Below are 5,305 nucleotides of genomic sequence, written 5' to 3'. Positions count from 1 at the left end.
TGGATGAGCTTAGAGGCTCTCCAGAGTGCTTGTGAAGCCAGGGAGTTAGACTTTGTGGATAAGTCTAAGGCTGAGCTGATAGCTGACCTGGTGGACTACCAGATCGATTGTGAAACTCTTGAAGGGGGGGATGCAACCAATGAGGACTCTACCCCGGGGATTCCTGCTGAATCTGATTCTGGGAATGCCACCATTCCTGCTGCCTCTGTTCCGAACTCCAGCAGTTCTTTAGAGCTTGAGTTATTGAGGATGAAGTTGGCCTTTGAATATCGCAAGTTGGAACTAGATGCTGAGCTTAAGAAAGAGGAGTTGGCACAGCAAGTGGAGCTCAAGAATCGAGATCTTGAACTCAAAAATATGGATCTTGAACTCAAAGACAAGTGGCCTCATTACGACCCTGGCGCTAAGTGTTTAACGGCGCCGTAAAAGGCTGCGGCGCCGTTAAACACTTAGCGCCTGATTACGAGGTCCCTTTGCGGGACCCGCCCTTAACGGCTGGTTTTACCAGCCGTTGAAGTAGGGACCCGCAAAGGGACCTTGGTGCTAAGTACGGTACCGCAATTTGCTGTACCGTACTTAGCGCCCTCCCCATTCCCATTGAGCCCTATGGGGCAAAAATGGGAATGGGGAAGGGCCATGGAGGAAGGGGGAATTACCGCCCGCCAACCTTGTAATGGGGTGGTAATTCCCCCTTTCTCCATGGCGGAGTCGGTAAATTACCGGCATGGACCATGGTGCTGTTAGCAGTGGGCTTCCACAAATGTGGGAATTGTAATCAATTAGCATGGGCCCATGAGAAATGCAAGGTGTTTTCTGATAAGTTTGGTGCTCGAATCACCATACGGGACTTCATTAATTGCAAAAGTACCTTTGTAGTGTATGCCATTATATGTGTTTGCAGCAGGCTCTACATTGGCAGTACTAACTGTCAACTAAGAATTAGATTTAGAGAACACCTGTCTAGTCTCAAAATGTGTGAACCAAATTCTCCCTTGGCATTACACTGGCAATCTCAACATCAGTTGGACAATACAGCTGATCTTCTATTTATTGGATTAATGAAAGTGCAAAAGGGGAAAAGAGGTGGTAATTTTCAATTGAAACTTAGGCAAATGGAAGCCAAACTAATCTGCTTCTTGAGATGTACTACTGGAGGTTTAAACACAGATCATGAGATGAATGTGTTTCTATAATCATGGCATTTACTCACAGATCCAATTGAATTGTGCCTCACGTGTTCACCAGCATCTGATCGCCATCCTGCCCATTATCAAATAATGGGATTCATACTGACTTTTTTTCGATTCTATTCCGGCACAAGTAGATTTATATTTTGGGCAAGACATTTATTAACCTTCACAGTCAACTCTTCATTTCCATGTGCAAATATTTTTTCTTCTTTCTAGACAGTTTTTTGTTCCATACTTAACTTTGGGTTATTACCGCATATTTTCCATGTCTGATCCTTTGATCACTACTCTATTTATCATGTCCATTTATACCACTTACAGTGCACTTCTAATTTTCTCAGTACAGCTTTTCTATGGATCTCGTAGTAATTTACTTACCCAATGTGAATAATGGTGTTTGCTTACTGAGACGTCACTCGCTTCTGCACGTGACGTCATCACGCGCCTACGTCACATCTGTGACGTGCGCCGATGAACTATCACAATTATGCCACTGCGATCATTTGTAATTGGCAGGGGATTGTCCCTGTATTTCTATTGCTTGTAGTCATGCATTTCATCTTTTTTTTGTTCTCATGTGAACAAAAATATTTGATTGCACATTAACCAGTTCTATTCCGCGTTCTAGAAATGGAGCCTATTTTCTGTGACGTCACGCGTTCTTGCGCGTGACGTCATCACGCTGCCGACCGTACGCGGATGTAATTTCTTCCATTGAGCTATGGGGCTTGTTTGAAACCGGTAGGGGATTATCCCATTTGACTTGGGCTACTCGATTTACCGAGTAAGTATTCCTTTTTGAGATGCTGTACATTTATACCACTGTCTGAATATCAGACCCACCTTATATTTACCTCAATCTTGATTTTCATAGTGTTTTTCCAGCTCTACGTGCATTCTACCGTATATTTCTACTGACAATACTATCTGTTTGTCGTTACTAGTGCATACCATTCATAAGAAACTGATCCAATTATATTGTTTTGTCACATTTTGGCAAACGCCATTATTTAGTCGCCTTAATTTTTTGCAGGGCATATATGGTTATGAGCCAATCCGGCAGAACTCTGCTTCAGCTAATTTATTCAAAACACCACGTTCTTGTGATGTCCCCAGTCAACACCTGATCAACTGTCAGGTATGTAGACTATGCCCTCTCAAGCCTTTTTTCCGCACATTGTTATTATCCTAAACTTATGTTCCATTGTAATTTTATCCTGTCCACATTTACAGGACTCCAACGTGGGAGATCTTCAAAGTATTCGCTGGTAAGCGTTATTCCTATCTCGCTTATCATCCAATTCCTGAAATTTTCTTTTTGATTTGTTTTTGTTCTTCAATCTTGCATGCCATCATCATCTAGCTACAGTAGCATAGCTTACCACATACCCTGGTCAGTTCGATCATGAAATTGTCAACTTTATTAAGAATCCTACTTAGGTGTTATCTCACTAGTTTTTTATGGGTTAGATCGTATGCTGGTGAGTTGTTGTCAGTGAACCAAAGTTTTTGGCTTGAATAATACCACTTTGACTGTTCAACTGCCTTAATTTGGACAACTTTAACTAATTAGTCTCATTTTATGATCTCTCTTCCTGACATTGGCGATCTTCATTGAATTCCATTTTGCCCTCACTCCTAACCTGAATTATGGTATGATACTTCTGTATAAATCTTCTTTTGACTTTTGATCTATTGTTTCATTTAATGTCTGAACCTTTATTTTTCAACATGATTGCTGAATGACACTCTTTTATTTTCTTGTACATTTGCTCGTGCCTAATACCATGCACATTCTGTGATGTTATATATTTTGTGGCTTATGATTGTTTTGTGTTGTTATTTTTAATATGTATTATACATTTGCTTGGTTTTCTGTTAATATTAAGCCTTGAAAACGACCAGTGTGTCGAAACACGTGTCGGCTGATCGCAACTGAATTGATTGATTGATTTATAAAGCGCCTTACACCAAGTAAACATCACTATTTGATTTTCATATTCAAATGATTGTTAATTTCTTTGCTGGTGTTGAGCGCATCCTCATCCCACATCTCCAAATCTGTATTCATTTTGTACCAACCTGGGTGGATGGGTTGGCGGGATTGGAATGATTGCTGCTAGCACATACCTTTAATGATTGTTGCCATTGATGATAGATTTTGGAGGTGATCACTAGCGCACAGATATTTAGTTTCGAATCCACCTACTAACCTATTCTTCTCTAATATATGGACTGGGCTTGTATCTTTCTTCTACAGGTTGCCCAGGTGGGGGATCTCCACACAGAACTGTGTCTAGGTAACGGGGCCAGTATTCTGCCTATTGCTCAACCATCTTGCTTTCCTTCCTCTCTCTACTGCTGGTTTCCTCTTTATTTTGATCTGTGTTTCATCTGACCGTATGCACTCTAATGAGATCTAATAACGTTAGTGGTACCACTTTAGAATTGTACATATTTGCCATTGTTGATTTTCGGAGTACAAAGTGAGTTATTGTGATCGTTTATATGACCTTGAATATTAATTATATAAAGACTGTGTTGTAACCGATACATTGTGTGGACATTCCTTTGTGGGTGCTTGGTGACTACACTGTACTTAAGAACCAGCTCGCATCACCTCCTGAGAAGCTAGGCCTTGATTGCCCGTCCATTGCTACCATAATAGAGAATTTTGGCAGGGGTCTCTGTGCCTCCCCTCTACCATATAGAGAGTGGAAGTGCAGACCCCCCCCCCTCCGGTCTTTACAACGGGCATCCCTGTATATATACCCAAACATTAAGGCTGATGTCTCTGACAAGGAAGTCTCCTATGAGGGGAGGGTCGGGGAATTAGATCCACAGTAATAGTACTTTCCAAGGGACCAGGTTGTCCAATTTGATGAAAAACCCAATGAAATGAGGCCCATAAAGATTATCCTGAAGACCTCTACCCAATTAGGGCAGTGGGGGGAATACTCTGCCAACCCTGCGAGCAGGGAGGGGTCAGAAGACTACTCTCCTGTGTCCCACGGGAGTGGAGAGACTAGGCCCCACCATTCTGTGAGCCCCTCTCAAGTTCACAGAATGCAGGAGAGCCTAGATGATCATGAGGGGACCTCAAGTAGTAGCGCCTCTGAGTCTGAGGGTGAGTGGACTCGGGTGACTAAGCCAAAGAAGGAAAACAAACTCAAGAGAGTTATGACAAAAGACCCCATTAGGCAGATTAAGGCCCTTAGGAGTGTCATAACCCCATACCATAAACATGCAAAATATTCTGTTTGGGAACACTTGGAACTCTATGAGCAGATGATGGACACTTTTCATATGAAAGACAACCAGAACTGCATAGAGTATGTAAAATGGACATTCTCCCCTGAGTACTCCAGTTTCTTTGCTGGACTGGAGGACCAGAACCATTCAAGATGGTCCACCTACAGGGCGGCCATCTTGAAACACTTTTCCACCCACAGAAACCCCCAGGAGGCTCGCAAAGTGGCCTACAATCTGCAGTGTGGGGAAAATCAGGCCCCACGAGAATTTGTTCAGGAGCTCAAATGCGCCTTCGCACAAACTACTAGGAGTGTGAGCACGGATAGCAGGCAGTTTGTAACCACCTTCTTTCATGCACTCCCAAAGTATATTATGACCCAGCTGGTGAGGGACTTCCACAAGAAAAGATCTCTGGACTGGGTCATAGAGCAGGCGACCTGCATTTATGATGTCCAAAAATCTGCAGAAAATAATAATCTGAACAAAAACCCCAAACCAGCCAACACCCCTGCTGCTGCTAAGGTGGCAGAGGTGAAGGTTGCCCCCATTTTAGACTTAGAGATGGGGGAGCCTAAAAATATACCTGCACAACATCAGCAAAATCAACGACCCTGAAGGCCTTCAGGCCAATTACAAATAGGTGGCAGTCAGGGAGGTAACCCCCCAAATGGGACCCCTAACTCCCCTGTTTCTATCAGCCCCTGATACAAGGGCAACCAACCAATCCTGGGGTATGTATGGACTCCCCCAACCCAAGGGGGATGCAATCAGGTAAGTACTGCCCCGGGAAACTTCCTTCTTAACTTCCCCCCGGAGAGCAGTAATTCCCCAAATGCTGGGTTAAGTTTCTTCCCCCGATACTC

At 43.2% G+C, this 5,305-nt stretch overlaps 1 long non-coding RNA gene across 1 annotated transcript; it reads left to right on the top strand.

Moving 5' to 3' along the window:
- Nucleotides 1-1,910: 1,910 nt before the first annotated feature.
- On the top strand, nucleotides 1,911-3,686 carry LOC138576255 (uncharacterized). Its single transcript, XR_011303962.1, has 4 exons — nucleotides 1,911-1,974; nucleotides 2,224-2,328; nucleotides 2,424-2,458; nucleotides 3,080-3,686. It is a non-coding gene; the product is annotated as an uncharacterized lncRNA (long non-coding RNA).
- The last annotated feature ends 1,619 nt before the right edge of the window (nucleotides 3,687-5,305 follow it).

Source organism: Ambystoma mexicanum, chromosome 1p, assembly GCF_040938575.1.
Source record: "Ambystoma mexicanum isolate Mex_15411 chromosome 1p, UKY_AmexF1_1, whole genome shotgun sequence".
Lineage (NCBI taxonomy): Eukaryota > Metazoa > Chordata > Amphibia > Caudata > Ambystomatidae > Ambystoma > Ambystoma mexicanum.
The sequence above is the reverse complement of the archived record's forward strand: the minus strand, read 5'-3'. Positions and strand labels throughout refer to the sequence as shown.